This window comes from Stegodyphus dumicola, chromosome 11, assembly GCF_044657685.1.
Source record: "Stegodyphus dumicola isolate Sdum_Otavi_A_Nest chromosome 11, ASM4465768v1".
Taxonomy (NCBI): domain Eukaryota; kingdom Metazoa; phylum Arthropoda; class Arachnida; order Araneae; family Eresidae; genus Stegodyphus; species Stegodyphus dumicola.
Genome location: NC_140778.1, coordinates 125,873,895 through 125,896,596, shown reverse-complemented (window position 1 = coordinate 125,896,596; position 22,702 = coordinate 125,873,895). Strand labels below are relative to the sequence as shown.

At 35.4% G+C, this 22,702-nt stretch overlaps 1 protein-coding gene across 1 annotated transcript in view; it reads left to right on the top strand.

Annotated features, from left to right (window-relative positions):
* Nucleotides 1-22,702, top strand: part of VAChT (Vesicular acetylcholine transporter) — a 98,259-nt gene that overhangs the window by 66,142 nt on the left and 9,415 nt on the right. The gene's annotated exons all lie outside the window — the stretch shown is intronic.

Sequence of the window (22,702 nt, the reverse complement as noted above, 5' to 3'; positions counted from 1 at the left end):
ATCTCTCTCCTTAGATAGAGTGCTTTGCCAGAATTAAATAAACCAATAAATATTATTCAGAGATCAGAGATTTCTGCTGCTATATAAATAATATATTTATAGAGAGTTTTAAAAGATATATATAGTTGCTAGCTTTTAGTTCCTTAGTTAATGTAATTTATATAGAAATAAGTGTGGACAACAGAATATAACTCAGCTTTTATCTCTGTTTTAAGTACTTTTTCTCAATAAATTCTAATTTTGGTTGGTGATTCTTAGAACTGTTTATTGAAATTCACTTCTGAAAATTAAGGATAACTATGAATTTTTTTTAAAATGGAACCCGTTTGCCAGGAATTGGAAGTTTTGTATTAATTAAAAAAATTTTTTTTTTGTAATGAGCTTTATTTTCCTGAGCATATTTAGTAAAAAAAAAACTTTTTAAATAATTCACAAATGCCTGAAGAAGTTCGTAGATAATTAGGGGAAAATTTTTCATTACTGTACACTTTTAAAAATGGGAATAATTTTAAAAGTAAAAACAAAACAAACAAATTAAAATATTCTGTAGAAGCTAAAATCTTTTTCACTTCATTCCATCTTGAACAAATCTTAATCTTGTTGAAAGCAAAAGAAAAAAAAAAAAAAAAAAAAAAAAAAAGTCATTGGCTGTTTCGTTTCTTAAATGAGGGAGTGTTTTTGGTTTTTGTTGAAGAATATGGTAAAAAATATTGATTAAAAAAGTAACGATTTTTTAGGAATCTTTTTTTTTTTTTTTTTTTTTCTCGAATGAATGACGCTTTTTCAAAACTGAAAGACTAATCTTTCTTTCATCTTACAAGAGAGTAGCTTCTCCTTATCGCGTGGCTCACCAGCGCCCGAGCGGTAAAGACGCTGAACACTGGTAGTTCGGTCCGAGGTTCGAATCCCGCGAACGGGCTGGCTGCATGGGCGTTTTCGTGGTTTTCCCCATGTGTAACGTGTATACGAGCCAGTTTCCCTTAGAAAGTCCTCCACAAAGGCATCCCTTCCCTTAGACAGATAGCCCTAGTGTGCTTTGCCGTAATTAAATACACCAACACCACACCTTATCGCGTGTCTTTGTGGTACAATTGGAAGCACGTCCGATTGGTAATTGGCAGGTTCGGGTTTCGAATCTTGATGAGGGCATTTTTTCATGTCTCGTGTTCTGAAATATACTTAATTATTCTACAAGGTGCACTCGATTTTTTTTTTGACTCTCAAGCTGGAAGGATTGCTTGCTATAATGCTTCAAGCGGTTATGTTCAGTTAGTAGAAAGTTATTTTCTACTCAGCCAATCGCAGCAGGCTTGGGGGCAGGATAAGCAGGCCAATTATACATTTATTTCAGAGTATAATTACAACAAACGCTTACCGATGTAGTCTCGCATAGAGCATTGTGGAAAACTGGAAATTGTAATCAGTGAAATTTTGCAATTTTTAAACTCAAAATTTTGCAGTTTTGAATACAATTACAGGTATATACTGTAAGATATATTTGAATTTTATAACAGTTATTTTAATTTAGATAACCTTTCCTTTCTTGCCCCGTTTCAACTTACAACTCCCTACCGGAATGAGGTTTCCGAATCGCGTTGAATGCAAATGAGGAAGGAATAGTATTGTTGCGTTTTTTTCTGAAACCAGTTGTTACGTTATTTTCTTCCTTCACGTTCGTACGGGGTTCGTGTGGATTTGGAGTGAATAACGGCGACATTACTTGATAGAATATCGAAACATACCTTATTTAGCAAATATTAATAAGGACAGCTCCAAAGACACGTTTTACAGTCGTCGAAGATCTACTATACACGCGCTGGAACAATCAGCGCACAGCCTTCAGGTTATCAAGTTATAACGGTGGAGATAGCTTCACTGCAGAGCACCTGAGTACAGGTCTCGACTCTGCTCGGTCGTTCTAGGAACTCCACGTACTCACGAGACTCTCCACACTATAACATGCGATGCATTCGAATAAGAATATCTTTCATTTACTGAATAGGTGATATTGTTATGATTAATCGCAGTGTATTTCATTTCCCACTCCTGGGCTCTACTGGCTAAATAGTGTGAGCCATCCTCTTGTAGTTGTGAAAGTTAGGATCTTAAGAGTTTGATACAACGAATACTTTTGCACTTGCAAATTGTATGAGTTCTGAGCCTCTAAAGCCTTGGGCGGCCCCATTACGGGCCTTTAGCATTTACATCGTTTCTTCTAAGTGGAAGATGATTTTCGATTTTAGTGACATTTTTCCTATAAAAGGTGGTTCTGAGTGTCTCCTTTCGGTTGTCAAATATTCGAGTAAAAGTATGTTTGAGGAAGAGAGGATCATAATGGTCTAGTATAAACTATTGCCCCTTCTGTATTCTTTTTTAACGCGGTTAAGACTGGTATGGCTGGAAAAAATTATGGAAGCCAATAAATTTCTTGTTATTATAATGTGGTCTTGGAAAAGGTACAGGAACTTGTCATATACGGCACTTGTCATATGTCATATACGGCACCGTTAACTGAGTTGTCCGTCTAGCATTGTAAGTTTAACGCTCTAGAGTCTAGAACATTGCAGCATTCATTCCGCTCTAGAACACTGTAAGCTTCATTCTGCGTAGTTTTGGAGTATTTTCTTCTTGTCTTTGGAGGCCATTATCTTTGGACTAAGATGTATAATGGGCATTTTACCTGCCAAATATCGCGTTCTAGTTTCGAGTTATACTCTGATCTCTTGTTACTACGCTTACGGTTGATGCAATGTTTTGTTTTGTTGGGTACAATCACGGCAATTGTGAAGTCCTCCTCTGACTGAACAAGCTATTGAATTTTTACAGTTATTAATCGTACGTTCACGATCTTGGTAACAGCAGCACCTGGAAATTATGTGTAAAGTTTTCACTGGACAGGAATAGAATCCTAGAAGAATTCTTGAAAGGAAAGTGCATGGTCCTCTGTTACTTGAAGTGATATCAAGTAACCACCTTCTTAATGCTCTTTAAAGAGTTCTTTTCAGGTATAAAGTTGATTTCATTTCTAAGTTGATTCCGGATCTGTTATAAGTTGACACTGCATCTACTGTCTCTCTGGTGGTCGAAGTAAAACAAAATGTGATTCTTCAGCACCTGGCTATGACGACTGGGTACCCTCTTCATCAGTAATTAGAGGAGAATATAAGGAATTTTCTCCTCCCTTACTGTTTGGCTTTATGTGCGGTTAAGAAGTGGTACGGTTTAAGAAAGGAGCTAAGCAACTTATCGCCACGCCCAGTGAAAAACAGGAGGAGAGTTCTTAATGAAAGTGTGTAAAAGACTATTTTATTAGGAACTGAACTAACGGAACCAAAGCTACTTCTTGTGCTCACAAAGCAGCCAGCATTTATGACTTAACTCAAAAGATAAGGAATTTAAATTTGAAACTAAGTTATATCTTAAACTAGCCCCAAGGCTACACATGAATAAATAACAAGCAAGTTGGCTTAAGCCTATACCTGCATGAAAAGCACTGTTAGCAGGAATAAAGCAACACGGAAGACAGACAGTTAACATAGAAGTTCAACTAATAACGTGGCCTTCAACAGGAGGAACACGCTCTAATTAAACAATGCAAAACCTCTCTTTAAATGCTATCTCTTTCTACCTCATTTGAATGCAAGAACATAAAAAAAACTGGTTATGTAAAATAAATAATTAGCTTACAGATTAATTAATAAGATATAGGCAGAGAAACTCATAGTTATTTGCGTATGGAAAGGGATGAATTCGTGAAGAACGTTCTAAGGGAAAGGCTCATTTCCATGGGGTAAACCCCGAAAACTCTCATGCAGCCACACCCTCCCGCCCGGATTTGAATGAAAGTTGTCCTGTCAATGTTCAGCAACTTTTATCAGTCCGTGGACGGTAAGCCGATGATTAAAAGGGGCTAAAGACGTGTACACAAAAATATTGTTACGAATTTGGTATTTAAAAAGCTAACGTTAATTCAATTATAAATTAAATGGTTTTATTTCTCGCGCAGTGCAGCGCGTGACGAATATTAAAAGAAAGCTAAGCCGGAAAATTGAAAATACAAGAGCGCGTGCATTAAATAAATAAATATCTCTTTTTTCATTTCGAGAAAGTACTGGAAAATTCTAGCGCGTGATTTTAAAATGTTATAAAAGGAGGAAAACATCTCAGTGTGTAGTAGTTGCTTAGAAAACTGCTGTTGTTGATTATAGCGAATTCGCGGATTAGCGTTCTTTAGCTGTTTTGAATTACGTTCTATTGTACATTTGAGTAGTTAAGAGATAACTACTGTGAGATATTGCAATACTGCATGATAATTTGAGAAAATTTAAGCACTTTTGTTGTGATAATAATAAATTTTTATTCATTTTTCATCGGACTTGTGCATTCATTTCATAACGAACCCGTACTCACGCAACAATATATACTTAAAATAGACATAAAAATGTCACGAGGATTTTAATACGATAATTCTCGTGCTCGCTTGTGTTAACGCATCATCTTGTCTTGTGCATTCTGTCGACTTTTTTGGTAAATTTTAATTGAGACACGCACAAATGGTCTCTCCCTTTGTAGCTAATTTTAACCGACATTTTATTGTAAATAATAGATATTTGTCTTACTAACAGAGGTATATATAATTATCGACTGTAAAATGTATAACGAGATAAAAACATAGCGAGTTTACCTCTGTTTTAGGTAAAACGATTTCTTATTGGTTTCCTAATTTTTATATTATAAAAACATTTACGTTTTAAATATTTGAAAATTAATTAAAAAATCTGAATGGTTTCAGATTTTAAATTACGTGCAAAGAGGAGTTTTTTAACGTTTTGTGTGTTACCTTTATTTATTAAATATCATGTTCTTTGCACGTAAACCATAAAATTAAGTTTGTGGTGTTGCGTGGCCCCCAACTTGCCCGCAACAGTAGTAGTGACTGCTATGAACTGGAAATTACACAAACTCTTAAGAAGGGTTTAACTCCCTTTTTATTCAACTTTAGAAGTTACAGATGCGTTCACTTGACGCTCACAAACTACGCCGACCCGGCGGTTAAACAAAAATCGAAAAGTACAACTAAAAATAAATAACAGGATGAATAAATAACAAGGTCACTACCTACGAAGGCTCTATAAACGTGACTAACTTAAACGCGTTCTAAGATACAGCTGAGATTTCAGCAAACTTTCTGAATAAGAAGTTGAAAGATTCAACTAACTGCCGAAGTAGGCACACAGGCCGAAACGCGCGGTTCTTAAATTTCTACCCAGAACCTTCACGCTCATGAATCAAGAAAGCACACCTACAAACTCGCTTCCCTTCTAATTAACTCAAATTACTTCTGCTGAAAATTTGAATACTCTGCGCGTTCTACTAAAATTTACATACTCTGGCACTGGCAATTCCAGGGGAAAGTAAAGGCTTGACAGGAAAGATAGCTTAAACTTAAAATAAATGTTAGTTAAAATAAATATAAACCCTACAAGTTCAATAGAAATGTCGCAAAATAAATTTAAAATGAGTATATCTTTAGAATTTCCGATACACAGTCTCATGGCGCTGAAGATAAACATGTTTTTGTTCCGTAGAGTGTTGCCATTGCTCGCTTTGAAATCCTTGAGTTTGTTAATTAAAAATTCGTTAAAGTTTTACAAAATATGAAATTGATCATAAAACAAATTCCAAATTCCAAATTTGGTCTTCCGCATGCCCATATTTGTAGGAAGGTTACGTCATTCAAAATTCGATGGCTCTATGTACCGTTGTTTTATCACAATGCGAAAAATAGACATACATTTTATGCAAATTTTTCATTATTTAATTTCTTCAAATATAATGCAAGACTCTAACATTCGGTGGCAACAGTTTAAAAAGTGAAACGGACATTTATAGTGATTAAATGCAAAATCGCAAAACGAAAACAATAGTCCTTCAGAGACAAAGACCCTTTGGACTAAAAATATTTCTCCGGCTTTTGAATAATACTGAATGATCAAAACCTTATTATAAGAAAATGGTGTTTTTTCGCAATTCTATTCGATAAAATATAAAACAAAAATTTTAATTAAATGAGAAAATTTGCATAAATTCTTCGGAGTTACACAAGGTTAATTTGCATTTTAGTAATTATTACATCTGACTTTTCTCAGAAACATCTAAAGCGGACTTAAAACGAAAGTAATATCCGTTACATTTTTTAAAAATTTCCTTAGAAATTCGATATGTTAATCACTAAAAACCTGTCTCCAAATCTGCATTAATGATAAAGGCCTTCATAGAAAGGCATCGCTATCAATCTTGGAAAAGAAACTCATTCAAAATTTTGGAAGAAAATAAACAATCCGTTTGAATAGAAACACATCTGCAGGTGTTTGGCAAACATTGACTCTAATTTCATTTTCGATTTAGGAAACATCGCTGTAAGGCAATTTTTTTTTATCAATATTGCTTTCGTTCTTTGTTGGAATTCTTAGAAAACAGGTTTTTGATGTCAGAATTTTTTATAAATATACTTGAGTTTTTCTGCAGCATGATTTTTGACACTATAGTTCGTTATTTTGTTCTTTGTTGTTTAATTCAAAGTATTCTGATACTTTGAAATACGGAGACTTGAGTGGGTGGTTATTTTAATTGTAAAAAAATAAATCAAAGCTGAATATATTTTGAATTTTATAGGTGAATTAGTAGGAATAGCAGTTATGAAATTTCATTCATTTATTCTTCAAATTCAAGCACAGCAAATTAAGTTCTGTTGTTCTATTAATAGAAAAGTAAAATGCCACTTAATTTGTAAAACTTACAAACTGATAGCGTGAGTCGTTCCCAAACTCAGCATCTGCACTAAGTCACGTGATGCGAGATTCGCCCAAATCTAAACATTCTTTTCCTTTTTACAGGTCATGTGACAAAACGAACGTTAGTTAGGACTTCGAAATTTGCGCGAGAGCAATGTAACATAGAGTATATAACGCAGTGGTTCTCAACCTTTTGACTAACGCGAACCATCTATACAAAAATTGAAAACCTTTAGTACTACCACTACAAAGTACTACTACCATCACCATTCTTGTACAAAGTTCAGATCACATAAATTTACAAATGTTAGAGAAAAAACTCAATCAGGATGTTGGGGTTTTAATTCTTGAATTTAATAGTTAAAAATCCTTTGCTTCTTTGCGTGCCAACTATTTTCTCCTACTTACCACCGGTTGAGAACCCCTGGTATAAGATATTTCTCCTACCTGTTTAGCAGGCCTTCGTAGTGTAGCGGTCAGCACGCTGGGAGCGTATACCAGAGGTCATGGTTTTATTCCCGGCGAGAGTGTTGCTCATTTTTCATGACTCCTGCTTCCACAAAATACCTAATATCTCTACAGTGGCGCCAGAACTAAAAGGGTTGGTGGATGATGATTCTTCACACCTAGTATTTGACGATTGGATCACCTAAACCCCAGTCTCTTTCAAAAGGTGGTTTTGCTTCAGGTACACAAACAAAACGTGCTCCTGAGCGTTGTCTCTTTTCTTTGACCCTGGTCGCTTGGACATTGGTCTACTCCTTTTTGCTGATCTGGATCTGGCCCTTACGGCGTCTGCGAAAGACTTTTTCTCGATTGAGACTAAGCCCTGAACATAATCCTCAAGATGCTGTGTTTGCTCCACCTGTCCTTCTAGCTGTGCAATCCTCAAATTCTGCTTTGTCACTAAATTTAAAAGCCCTAAGAATTCTTCTCTGATTTTGTGAGCAACGTTATTGAAAACGGGCTCTTTTGCCAAGATTCCTTCTAAGTTAATTAGGCAATTATGTGCTTCTGTCATCGTAGAGAGATCCGTTGGATCAACTGTTGTTAAGTCTGCGCGTCCTACTTGTGGATATGTCCTATCTGTTTGTGGAGTTACCACTGACAACAGTCCGCTGTCAGGACCTTCTGGTCTTCTTAACTCCGTGTTTTGATTCATATCCGACTGCACTTCGCTGTCGGGACCTTCCGGTCTTTTTGCTAGATTCTCTGAGGGCCCTCCGCCTTCAGGATCCGGGGATCTTTTAGAATCTTTAGATCGTAATTTTCCCGTCATCGTACCTTGTACTTGTACTGCGTACGAGGGGTGTAGGGATTGTGACCTAGCACTAAGGGACTACCACATGAACCGTTAATGGGCCCAACTTATGTGGTAGCTGCTGTTCACAGAACCGGTACCCTGGGGTTCTCAACGGAACTGCTACTTAGCGGGTGGAGTTACGTTAGACCCTCTTTCGAGGGAGCCCCCAGACCACGACAAGGTCTAACTCCACACAGGATGCGAACAGCAAATGGCCGCCAGTGACCACGTTTAAACTCAGATAGTACTGGACGGCCCCCGACGTTCTTTCTGAGATGGGTCAACTGACTCGCTTTGAATTCAACAAGGCTCTCACGCAAGTCAAAGACAAAAGACTACTGTTTTAATCGCATTTTCCCTGGGGGAGGGGGAGTATATAAGGTATTTCTTCCGTCTTCGTAGTGTAGTATTCAGCACGCTGGGCGCGTATTTCAGAGATTCGTGTTTCGATTCCCGGCGAAGGCAGTGCTCATTTTTCCTCTCTCCTGCTTTCAAAAAATACCCAGTGTCTCTACAAGAGATTCTCTCACTTTTATTCTTTCGTTATATTTCTTTTTTCATAAATTAGCGTTCGTCATACTTCATTCTTTTGATTATTAGCACCAAGATTCTTTAATGATACTGAAAAAAATATGCTATAGTAATACGATTTTCCAAATGATCATTTCACTTAAAGATCACGAAAATAATAATTGATTTTATATAACACTTTAACGGAAAATAACACTGTAAGCATATTCCAAATAAATTAAAATGAGTTATAATTATTTAAGTTAGAATATTAATTATAAATAAACAAAGTGATAATTAATAAGAATAAACAAATGCTGGCCAAAATGATATGAAATTTTGAAAGGGAATTAAATCCTTAGATTTGACCAGCAGTTTTATGACGTAAATTATTTATATTTTTGAAAGTTCAATGTTTTATATTTTATCTACAGTTCATTTCATGAGATATTAATTCAAATAAATTAAATGAATTCTAAAAAGCTATTATGAATCCATATTTCTTCTTATGTAAGGCTGCCTCGTCTTTTTGATAGTTCGATTCTGAGCTTGTTCCCTCCACTTATGAATTGGTAGGAGAACTCTGATTGATTCCTGTATTTTGAAGCTCATAGTTAAACCCCAGATGAAAATATGGAGGTTTGCTATTTATAGAGTCATAGCCGGGGGCGTAGCTAGGGTTTTCAGCGCCCAGGGACAACTGAAAATTTTGCGCCCCTCTCTGTGTGCCACGAATGGAAAACACTTCATTCCAAAATTTCGTACCATCAATTTGGCGCCCCCTGGATGCTGCGCCCGGGGACAGATATCCCCTTTTGCCCCACCCTAGCTACGCCACTGGTCATAGCAACACAAGGGCACTTAAAACTTGTCAAGATGAAAGCTCTCGAGAGAGGTTTGTGGTACGGAAATGGGTGAACGATGTAATCCTATTTAGAGTGAAAAATACAATTTTTACAAAATTAACTGAAAATAAGATTTAAAGGTGTTTATCTCTTTCTGCGTAACATTTCATAAATTTAAATTTAAAACTGATATGAGCAAGATAAAGTACGCCAATATGAACTTTCAAACTACACAAATCTTAGCTTCATGGCGTAAAACAGCCTATTTCCTTAAAGAAAATACACCTCTATCAGATTCTGAAGAAATATATAGAACATTTCTTTAAAGTGGACGTCAAAATCATATTAATTTTAAAATTAGAAGCGGATATTATATTTTACATATTGTACATCATCTCTAATATAAGTTTACCAAAAATGAGAAAGAGAACTTTCATTCAGTGTTCTCATTGTTTCCAAATTAATTTAGAAAATAATTATTGTACTGACATCGAATTTAATTTGTTTACATATGCTTTAACAGAAATGTAAAAAAAAAATCGTCTGCGGTAGTTATATTTCCAAAAAAAAAAAAAAAAAAAATCAAACGTCTGCAATAGTTATATATATGATTCTGGAAATAATTATCTACTTCATTACTTCTTATTCTTTTTCATTAAATGCAGATTTTAGATTTTGCATTGAGGGATTCAAGAAGCGTTTATTCAATTTCGAGAAAATTTAAAATTCATTTCACCTTTAGTTTATAGTCATTACAGCCATTCGTTATTCAAAATATTCGAGAATGTTTTAAAATTTAGATTCGAAAAAATTTAGACATAGAAGAAGACTGTAATGAAAACTAGACATAGAACGCTAAATTCTATCCAGAAAATTCAAAGGTTTGGCATTCAAGATTACTACGAGAAATTACTGGCGATTTAATAAAACTGAAAATACCTTAAAAGCGTTATTTTAACTTTCTCGTACGAAGCAAAGTAAGGTTTGTAAATACGAAAACTTTCAGGTAAAGTTATGCAATAGAAATATTCATTTTAACCTTTTTTATCATTCCCGAATCCATTTGAGCGATATTTTTGTGAGTAACGTCTGCACGTGCGGACAGAATAAAGGAATGTTTTCTCCAAAAACCATTGAAAAATCCATTCAAAACAGACCTTTTTCTGTGATGTCTGTATATGCGTATGTGTGCATGTATGTATCTCGCATAAGTCGAAAAAGATATATGCGTTAGAACGTTAAAATTTTATGTATGAGATTGCGGGATTGTTATGACACTTAGTTGTGCCCCTTCTTCTTTATTGCAATCGGTAAATACCCACTCTCTAACCTGGATTAAAAGTTCTTACTTCGCCTTTATTTACAGGTAGTGTATATATAGCATTATCCTATCTTCGAGAGCATTCCCGAGAAAAACCGCAAAGAATACGTTCTAGAATGTCCTCGCTCCATCTACGATATATTGCCGATTTCGCGCCAAATCTGGCAACCGTGCCTTTTCTTTCTACTTTCTAGCAACCCTAAACTCGCTTTCCGGAGAAGCTATCCTACCGCAGATGGGCATTTCGTAACAATATGCTGCCAGTCACAGAAGTATTTTAACCAAATTTTACAAAATTTAATATTTAGGCATATTTTGAGTCGTAGAATCGAAATATGGAAAAACATTGGCATGTCGTTTCAGAAAAAGTTCGATTTTGTGCTTTCGAGACATGAAAAATGCAATTTGAATTTCGTCAAATGTCCCAGTAGAATGGGAGATACAGAACTGTCCATTTTGTTTTTGGCGCAGTATACGTACTGTGTTCCTACGCGGTTTGGCCCACCAGCGGCCGAGCGGTAACGTCGCTGAACACTGGTAGGTTCGAATCCCGTGAACGGGCTGGCTGCATGGGTGTTTTTGTGGTTTTTCCCATGTGTAACGTGTACACGACCCAGTTCCCCTTTAAAAGTTCTCCCCGAAGCATCCCTCCCTTAAGGCAGATAGCCCTCCAGTGCTTTGCCGTAATCTAATAAACCGAAACCAAACCAAAAAACAAAATCTATGCGAGTTGGGGGCTCCTAAGTGGGTTGCATGTTCCTATGTGGGCTGCATGTTCCTACGTGGGTTGTATGTTTTTATAAAGGTTGCAAGCTAGTAACGAGCTGCCTTAGCGACCTCTACGTGATTCCTGCTGATTCTATCACAGCCGTACGATATTGCCACCGAAAATCTACACCCTCTTGTGCATCCTTTTACCGCTGCAATAGGTACCAACACGATATTTATGGACGATAACACACGCCCGCGTAGAGCTCGAGTATGGCGGAGTTATCTGAGCCAAACCATTCCACATCTGTCGTGGCCTCCTAGATCACCCGATCACTGAATCCTGCAGAGCATGGGTGTGACATGTTTGAACCCCGGGTAGTAGGTCTCAGTGTGCTGCCAGGTATTTTTCACGAGCTTTGATATGCATTGCTAAAGGAATTCGTGCTACTGCCACAACAAGCGATCAACGACACTACTGCCAGTTTGCCTTGCCGTTGTGAAGCATGCGTTTCAGCTAGAGGGTATCATACCCGTTATTAGCGTGATATTTCATTGCACATTTTTCCGACTCGTTTGGCATTTTGCTATAAGAGGTCGAAATATACGTGTTTTGTATGTCTTTGCTTTATTATCTGCTGTACCACACAAACCTCGTGGACCAATTTCTCGCGAATCCGTTAAATAACTTTTGTTTCAATCCGTGTTTAGCCTTTGTTGCTTATTTTGTCCGCAGGCGTTTATTTGCCGCAATGTTTTTGGCGCACATCTTTGAATTAATGCACTTAGTTTATAAGATATTTTCTCCCGTTTTCCAGCATGCCTTCGTTGTGTAACAGTAGCATACTCGGCGCGTATTCCAGAAGTCCAAGTTCGAGTCGTGCCGAGGGCATTGGCCATTTTTAACATTTCCCGCAGTCAAAAATCTTAATGACTCTACAAGTTCTTTATTACTTTTATTTTCTTTAATTGGTCTCCATTAATTAATAATTATAAAATTTTATGCTTGTTTTAGAATTTTGAGTTAGATATCACCAAAGTATTCTTGTTTAGAATTCTGTTATTTGTTACATTTTTAAGAAATTGCAGCTTGTATGAAGGTATGGTGTTGTAGCACATCCAGTTTAAGAAACAGCTTACTAGTTTACATTTCATTTCATTTGTCTTCCTATCATGTTCAACGCTATTGCTTTATAATTGTGTTTAAAAAGCAAAACAATCAAACCTCACTCACGTGGCATGTGAAGACATGATAATGAACAGTCACTAAGTGAGTCATCAAGAGGGGTTTTGCGTGAGGTTGTAACGCAGCAGCTACCAGAAATAAATTGCTAGCTTTGATTTCGTCACATTCAACTTACATATGAATTTTATTTAAACTTATTCTCTAGTTTATTGAAGCAGTTTCATGAGAAATACGTTCTCGTACTTAATAAATTTCATTCAATGAAGGAAATTTAAATATACACTGACTACCAATAAGTATTTGGACACCTGTGATAGAAAAGAAAAACTAACTTTATTCAATATCTAACTTTGGTAGAGCTCTAACGAGAGGTAATTACAGCGTGGACCCTCCGAGGCATACTTTCCACAAGTCTTTGGAGGACAGCTAGTGGTATTTTCTTCCACTCTGCTTGGAGAAGACATAGAAGTTCCTTCACCGATTTTCCACGGGTAGTGCACCCCTGAATTCGACGATGCAACTCGTCCCAGAGGTTCTCGATATGGTTCAGGTCTGGATTCTGAGCAGGCCAGTCCATTCGATGAACTCCATTGGCACATACCAAGCCTTGGTTAACGTCGAAACATGACAACTGGCATTGTCCTGAAAGTAACAGGGGTCCCACCCGTAAAACTGCCACAACGTAGGAAGCACATTGTCATCCAAAATAGTGCAGTAGGCATCGGATTTGAACTTACCATGAATGGGGACCAAAGGTCCCAGCCCATACCAGGAGAAACACCCCCAGACCATAATTCCACCTCCGCCGAACTTGACTGTTGGCACAATGCATTCTGGCAGGAGATGTTCTCCAGACCCTGCCATCCGAACGGTAAATGGTGAACCTTGATTTCTCACTCCAAAGAACCCTTTTCCACTCATCCACGGTCCAATTTCAATGTGCTTTGCACCACATTAACCGAGCAGCGCGGTTGGACTTTGTGATCAAAGGCTTATGGCCAGCAGCACGACCATGAAAACCAAGCAGATGTGCTTCCTTACGGATGGTATTCATTGAAATTATTGAAGGCAGAATTAGCTTATTTTTCTATCAAACATTTTTATGTGGGTTCCATATCGCATCAGAATGAAAAATGTATGAAAATGAATCGCACATTTTGCATCGTTATTACAGAAGGATTATAGCGGTATCGTTCTCTCTGCTGTTAGATGCATTACTGTCAATTTAACTTAACTGGACTTTTGCTAGTCTCTACATATAATAAAAGAAAGAGTCTGTCCGTGTGTGTGTGTTTTTCGTTCGCGTTGCGCGTAAGCTAATAGACCCACGGCTACGAAATTTGGTACATAGGTGCATTTAGACAAGAGTCAGTGCACCTCGAAGCGATTTTTTCGAAATTCAAATTCGAATTTTTTTAATTTTATGTTTTGTGACGAAATCGCGTCATTTTGAGACATAATGGGCTATAGGAAAGCGAGATTTTACTCTACGCACTCCATTTTCACATTGTCACGAAACGTAGGCACTTAGCTATTTTGCGAACTTAAAATAAATTTCGTGCTTCAATAAATCGATTAAATACCAATTTTTTTACAAAGGGGAGCTTAACACCTTTTCAACGGGATTTTTTCTAAAAAAGTTTATTTTTAAAAATGTAAAGTTTATTTTTCTTTTATTTTTGGACACGTTAAACTTATATCCTTGCGACTGCTTTTACAAAAATAATTTTGGAAAAATGATAATATTCTGTATTTAAAAAAAATTTAAATGAAGCTTCCGAGTACACTTCTCACATCTCACATCTTTAAAAATGTGATTTTGGCAACAATTTCCTGTCTTATTGTTGTTGATAGATTTTTTATGAAATGGCATCATTTTGAATAGTTTCATTCTTTTAGAAATATGGGTTTGGCAACAATTTTTCATCGTATTTCTTATGTCACTGTTTTTAAGAGATTGGCATATTTCATTGTCATTTTTTATATATATAATACATTTTTATTGATTTTTTATACTTTGCTTTTCAGAATTTTTTGCTTTTTTTGTATTCTTTTATGTTATTTATTGCTCATTACACTGTCTTTAAGATATTGAAAAGTGAGTGAAACCTTTTGATTGATTTTTTTAGGAAACAAAGTTCTTAATCTTTTTTATACCATTTGAGTTCTTAAAGGTTTGCAAAGGGAAGCTGATTAATTTATTTATTAGGTTAATTAATATTTGTATTAAGATATAGCTTATTTCATTGTAATTTTGTTATACGTAATAACTTTTTTTATGAAGTTGTTCTGCAGAGTAAAATTCTAAGAAGTTTTTAAATTTAACGTTTGGTGTTTCCTTCAGCCATTTTTCCGGTACATTTGAAGGCTGGCAGCGAAGCTGCTAGTATTATAATAAACGTTTGGCCATGATTTTCATGAATTTATTTAGCCGGGACTCACTGTTGTAGTTCAATGGACTTTTAAACATTGTTTGTTTTAAGCGCAGTTTTTTAAACTTCTTCCGCTTCGTGTTTCTGCAAGACGGATGGTATCATTGCTAAGGTTTGGAGAAATCCCCTTCTCTGCTCCTCAACTCTTACATTTTGCAGGTGGCCGTAATCAACCTGAGTGCAGTTCTCCATTATGTAGTCTAGCCTGGCCCGTGCCGACGTGGATCGCCGCACGTGCTCTACCACATCCCTTCGCTTTTAACGGTCGCTTTTACGTCGAAAAATTTCCTCCGCCTTCTTTTTTTATAGAGCTGTTTACTTATTTATTTCGCTTTTGAACATCCTACTCCCGTAGCGCTCAGTTTTGGAACGCCAGCACAAAAGCTGCGCTTTCGAAACGGATTTATCAAGTAATACTCCAGAGAATGTCTGTAAATGCCGGGGATGACTGTAAGTGGTGGTCAAGCCTGTGCTTAATATTTCAGGTGCTCTCTCTCTCGTTTTGAGTAATTTGGAATTGCCTGTAATAAATTCTAAGTTGTAACTGGGAATGGCTCTATTTGAGCTAAACTGTTGCGAATTCTTAGCAAGTTATCATTATGGACTGTTTATTTTTAACACATCCGTTTAATGTTTGATTGGCAACACACCGAGCATCTTGACGTACATCTTGCACGAAAAAATGACGCAGTTCTATATCTCCTGTTGTACCGGACAGATTGTCGAAATTCAAATTGCATTTTCCACGTCTCGAAAGTGCAACGTAGAATATATATTAGAGTTATATATGGCATTGTTCTAACATAGGTATTTTGACACAAAATCGGACTGTTTCTGAAATAACATACCGTTTTTTTCCATATTTCGATTCTACGATTCCAATTACACCTAAGTATTACAACTCGTAATTTTTGGTGAGAAATTTATGAAGAAATTTAAAAATTTATCTTGGCGAATTTTTTTCAGTTCGCGCCAAGAATAATTCACGAGGCGAACTTCTTAATTTACTGCAACTTATTTTCCTTTCCCTTTTTTTCGTTGTACATGAGCGGAAAGAAAAAAGGTCATCGTTCATACTTTTAAATAATTTTAACAAAGTACGTAAACCCCATTTCTCGTTATTATCGTCTATAACATAAGGTATCCGACTAGTTCGATACCCTAATTTTTAAAAAGTGTACAAATAAATTCATTTTTGGTGTTAATTAGTAGAATGCTACATAAAATGATAGAAACATTTTATAAACATATTATTAAAATGCAATTTTTACTTTTTCTCGCAGTTTGGATAAAAAATGTATTGAAATTTCAGTATCACGAGATTAGTTTCCTAAAAATTATTTATCAGTATGTTACTTATTTAGTATTTATTTTTTTCACTTATATTTATTAAAGCATAAGGAATAAAATGGCCTAAAATCTAAGTCATAAAGCAAAATGTCTATTAAATATACCTGTTTGAGTACATATACTAGCTATTTTTTGAGAAATTTTCTCTCTTCATTTACAAAGTTGTCTGCAAAAATCTTAAATATGTATATAAACCTAAAATTTTAGTACATTTAATTCCCAATATTCTATAGAATATTTGTGGGAAGTATCATAAAACTGCTATAGTAATATTTTAAGTTACGGTGTTTTTCGTATTAGAAATGTTGACAAAAACAAGTTTTCCAAAAAACAAATTTAAAGTTTTATCTTTAGAAAATGTATTAGAAATTGATATGTTACATTGCTAAAAGTGCCCTGTTTTGTATATTGCACCTTCTCTTAACTCTATTTTAGAAGATTTTTTTCTTTAAAGAAGCTTTTAATTTTTTTCTTGTGATTTTTGCGCAATGTAAAGAATGCCGTTTTGAATCGACAATCCGAGTTTTATCAATACAGTTATATCCCTTGACAGTATATTGTCCATATTTCATATTATGTTTCCCAGTATTTTTAACATACCCAAAAATCTATCATTAAACTGTATTACTTCTATATAGAAACCAAGACACAAAGTTGTCAACTCAACAAACACTTGTTTTGGTAAGATACTTTTGGTATAATCCGTTATTAAAACTCTCATTATTGTTTTGAGTTTCGAAACACATTGGACAGAATAATGCAGGAATTACAGATTTTAGAATTTCAAAATCGAATATTCTATTACCAGCAGCATTATTAGCTTCATTATAATTTTCAGAAAATGTTTTATTGTTTCCTAGTTTCGATTTACTGGTAGAAGCTTTCACAGTTTATCTGTTTCCAGCAAATCGCCCTTTTTTAGATCGAAAAGTTCCACGCAGGCCCATCACGACGTTTACAATAATAAAGTAAAAATATTTCTATAATGTTAAAATAACAAAGCAGAATGAGATAAAAAATAATACTGAATAACAGCAAGCACGCTAAATCAGAGTGTAATCAAATCAGAATATAAACACAAACGGAAATATTGCCAAATATGATACTGAAATTTCGAAAGTAATCTTGCTTCCAAGCACATAATAATAATACATATATTTCAAAATTATCTTTTGAATATCGCCAACAGTATTAAAATGAAATAGTCTTGTTTAGAGCAGTCTGTGTCTCTTAAAATCAACTTCTGGCCAATTAAACAGCAACTTGCGGCCTTTTAAACAGCAATTTCCGGTTCATGGAGTAGAACAAAAACAGCCATAACTCTACTTCTAATCACCGGAGAGACAAAACAAAAATAAGTTTTTGGAAGCTAAAAATATAAGCTCTAAATTAAAGTAATAAAAATTTTTTGAAAAATTTCTTCAAAATTGCTGATCAGAACGTAGTCCGAAACCAAACGCGCCAATATGTAAATTCATTTATATCTTAGGAAATTTTGAATAAAAAACTCCAATTTTTTCAGGTGCGCCTAGAAATACATATAATTTAAGATTATGTTAAAAATTTTGTATGTTACAATTAGATACTTTTTTTAAAAAATTATTTAAAAATATAAATTTTAAAAATAAATCATAAAAAAATGGGCGAATTTTATTTGGAATAAATCTAAATTTGGAAATGGGAAAGGAAGAATCAAATAAGATTAATAAAAAAAAGAGATATTAATAAATATGTACCAAATTCAATTAACAAGGTTTTTTATTTTTTTTGGTTTGGTTTTATTAGGTTATGGCAAAGCCCTCGAGGGCTATCTGCGTTAAGGGAGGGATGCCTTCGTGGAGGACTTTCTAAGAGAAACTGGCTCGTATACACGTTACACATGGGAAAAACCACGAAAGCGCCCATGCAGCCAGCCCGTTCGCGGGATTCGAACCTCGGACCGAACTACCAGTGTTCAGCGACGTTACCGACAATTAACAAGGAGGAGCTAAAATTGTGAGAGCTAATTTTTTAAAAACTACTCGTGAGATTTTTACAAAACTTGGCACTTCGGAATAATTTGAATCATAGAACCGAAATATGGAAAAGAAATGGTATGTTATTTCAGAAAAAGTGCGATTTTGTGTCAAAATGCCTATGTCGGAACAATGCCATATATAAATCTAATATATATCCTAAGTCGCGTTTTCGAGATATGGAAAACGCAAGTTAAATTTCGACAACTGGTCCAGTAGAAAGGGGGATACAGAATTGTCTCGCTTTTTTTTTTTTTTTTTGGTACAAAGTATACATTGGAGTTCTCCGTTTGTTATTCACATTATTCAGTTATTCATTATTTACACCCTAGTTATTCAAAGGGATTATAAAGACATCTGTTACCTTTTATTCACGTCAATGTTTGCATATTTTTTGTAAGGTTTTATTTTATTTTCCCAACAGTTAATTTTATTTGGGAAACATACTTTTCTTTACATTATCGCTTTTCTACCGACGCTTTCCTGCCAGAATTTGTTACAGTTTATAAAGTAGGGGGGAAACTACTGTTTACGCTGAGGCCTGAGCTTCTTCAGACAGAGCGTGTTCTGACTTTCCGTCATGTTACTGCCACTAGTTAAAGCTTGCTATTTTACGGCCATGCATATTAAATGTCTGTTAATACGACACCGATGACATTAGCTAAGAGGCAGTGTTACGTGTTAAACTACTTTGTGCAGCTTCGGCTGATTATTCAACATAGGATTAGTTTTTAGTTACATTTCTATTTTTAAGTCATAAGTATTGGCTATTCGTATTCCAAAGTGGGGCCTTCTGTGAAAATGAAAAGGTCTTTTTGTCCTTCTTGCTGAATCATTACTGACGCAATAGAACTTACCGAATAGTTGCTTCACATTTTTCTTGTTACTGACACAATAGAACTTAGCGAATGGTCATTTCATAATTCCATTGTTACAGACACAATAAAAACTTAACGAATAGTTGCTTCACAGTTCTAATGTAACTGACACAATAGAACTTAGGGAATAGTTTCTTCACAGGTCTATTGTTACTGACACAATAGAACTTAGCGAATAGTTGCTTCACATTTCTATTGTTACTGACACAATAGAACTCAGCGAATGGTCACTTCATAATTCCATTGTTACTGACACAATAGAACTTAGCGAATAGTTGCTTCTCAGTCCTATTGTAACTGACACAATAGAACTTAGGGAATAGTTTCTTCACAGGTCTATTGTTACCGACATAATAGAACTTAGCGAATAGTTGCTTCACAGGTCTATTGTTACTGGCACAATAGAACTTAGCGAATAGTTGCTTCACATTTCTATTGTTACTGACACAATAGAACTTAGCGAATAGTTGCTTCACAGGTCTATTGTTACCGACAAAATAAAACTTAGCCAATAGTTATGCTTCACAGGTCTATTGTTACCGACACAATAGAACTTAGCGAATAGTTATGCTTCATAGGTGTATTGTTACTGACACAATAGAACTTAGCGAATATTTGCTTCACAGGTCTATTGCTACTGATACAATAGAACAAATTTAGCGAATATTTGCTTCGCAGGTCTATTGTTGCCGACACAATAGAACTTTGCGTATAGTTGCTTCACAGGTCTATTGTTACTGACACAATAGAACTTAGCGAATAGTTGCTTCACAGGTCTTTTGCTGCTGACACAATTGAACAAACTTAGCGAATAGTTGCTTCACAGTTGTATTGTAACTGACAAAATAGAACTTAGGGAACAGTTTCTCGACAGGTCTGTTGTTACCGACATAATAGAACTTAGCGAATAGTTTCTTCACAGGTCTATTTTTACTAACACAATAGAACTTAGCGAATAATCACTTCACAATTCCATTGCTACTGACACAATAGAACTTGCAAATAGTTGCTTCACAGTTCTATTGTAACTGACACAATGGAACTTAGGGAATAGTTTCTTCACAGGTGTATTGTTATCGACATAATAGAACTTAGCGAATAGTTGCTTCACAGGTCTATTGTTACTCGCACAATAGAACTTAGCGAATAGTTGCTTCACATTTCTATTGTTACTGACACAATAGAACTTAGCGAATAGTTGCTTCACAGGTTTATTGTTACCGACACAATAGAACTTAGCGAATAGTTACTTCACAGGTTTATTGTTACCGACACAATAGAACTTAGCGAATAGTTGTTTCACATTTCTATTGTTACTGACACAATAGATTTTAGCGAATAGTTGCTTCACAGGTCTATTGTTACCGACAAAATAGAACTTAGCGAATAGTTATGCTTCACAGGTCTATTGTTACCGACACCATAGAACTTAGCGAATAGTTATGCTTCATAGGTTTATTGTTACTGACACAATAGAACTTATCGAATATTTGCTTCATTGTGTATGAAGGCGAGGACAGTCGCTACTGACACAATAGAACAAATTTAGCGAATAGTTGCTTCGCAGGTCTATTGTTAATGTCACAATAGAACTTAGCGAATAGGCTTCACAGATCTATTGTTACCGACACAATAGAACTTAGCGAATAGTTGTGCTTCATAGGTTTATTGTTACTGACAGAATAGAACTTAGCGAATAGTTGCTTCACAGGTCTACTACTACTGACACAATAGAACAAACTTAGCGAATAGTTGCTTTACAGGTCTATTGTTACCGACACAATAGAACTTAGCGAATAGTTGCTTCACAAGTCTATTGTTACTGACACAATAGAACTTAGCGAATAGTTGCTTCACAGGTCTATTTTTACCGACACAACAGTACTTAGTGAATAGTTGTGCTTCATAGGTTTATTGTTACTGACACAATAGAACTTAGCGAATAGTTGCTTCACAGGTCTATTGCTACTGACACAATAGAACAAGCTTAGCGAAACGTTTTGATGGCCACGAGTTCGCAGGTATAATTTGAGACAATTTTACCAACAGGTATTTTATGGGAAAACTTCTAATTTTCTTTGGAAATGTAAGTGTAGTTCTATAATCATATATCAAGTGTGATCGATTATATTTGCGAATATTAAATTATTAAGAGCTTTAAAAATGTGAAGCATGAAAACAGTAGTATTTTCAAAATAGACTACATCCATATACGAAGATACTACATATTCTACATCCTTATACGAAGTAAAGGAAGTATTACAATCGCGAAACATTTTGGATATCGCATACCAAAGAAAATATTCATTTTGGCCGCTTTCGATTCCATTTGAAAGATGTTGTTCCTTTACATCGGTACATATGGACAGAATAAAGGACTGGCTTACCCAAAAGGGATAGTGAAATGGATATAAAATGTATTCAGTATAGAATTTTTTCTTGATTATCTGTACGTACGTACATATTGACGTATCTCGCATAGTTCAAAAATGAGTAGCCTCAGAACATTTAAATTGTGTGTATGGAACTGCTATAACATGCACATGTGGACCTCCCCTTTTGGTTGCAATCGGCCGCGCCAAAAGTATACATATACACCCACTCTCTTACCCGACTCGGTGAACTAAGTTCTTTTTATTCGTATATGTTGATAAATTGTACATTTTTTGCTTTAAAAGTGTTTTAATTGTGTTGTTCTTATGTTCTGGTTAAGCTTTGTATGCCTTTTGTTAATCTAAATGCAATAGTAGTAGAATTATCAGTAATTTAAAAGCTGCTTAAACTGCACTAAGCCTAACGACGCCGCCATTTGTTTACATTGTAGAGATATTAGGTATTTTTTTGAAAGCAGGCAAGATGAAAAATGAGCAATCGCCTTCGCCGGGAATCGAACCACGGATCTCTGGAATACCGGCCCAGCGTGCAGAACCACTACATCACGTAGGAACGCTAGGGAGACGGGAGAAATACCTTATAGCATTTGAAATTTAGTAGCGTAGTGAATCAAGTCAGTTTCTACACCAAATTCAGTGTCTTTTTGCCGAGTGGGGTCAAAAGTTTTATGCACCGAAAAATTTGACTTTCTGCCTAATTTTAATTAATTTAATCTCTAAGCTTAATTGCAAAAATGTTTTCTTAAAGGTTTTTAACTCTTAGGTTTGTCTATATTTTACAATTTTTACTGAAGCTGTTTTGAGTTTATATGTATTTTTTCCTTGCCGCGCAGGGAGAACTGAATTGATTGAATGAGAATATATCTCTTCTTAAATTCCGGGAAATAAATTTCAATCAAATGCAGCAAGAAATGTTCAGAATTTAATAGGCAGTACAAGGAAGTCACGTGATGTCCACATCAGAATT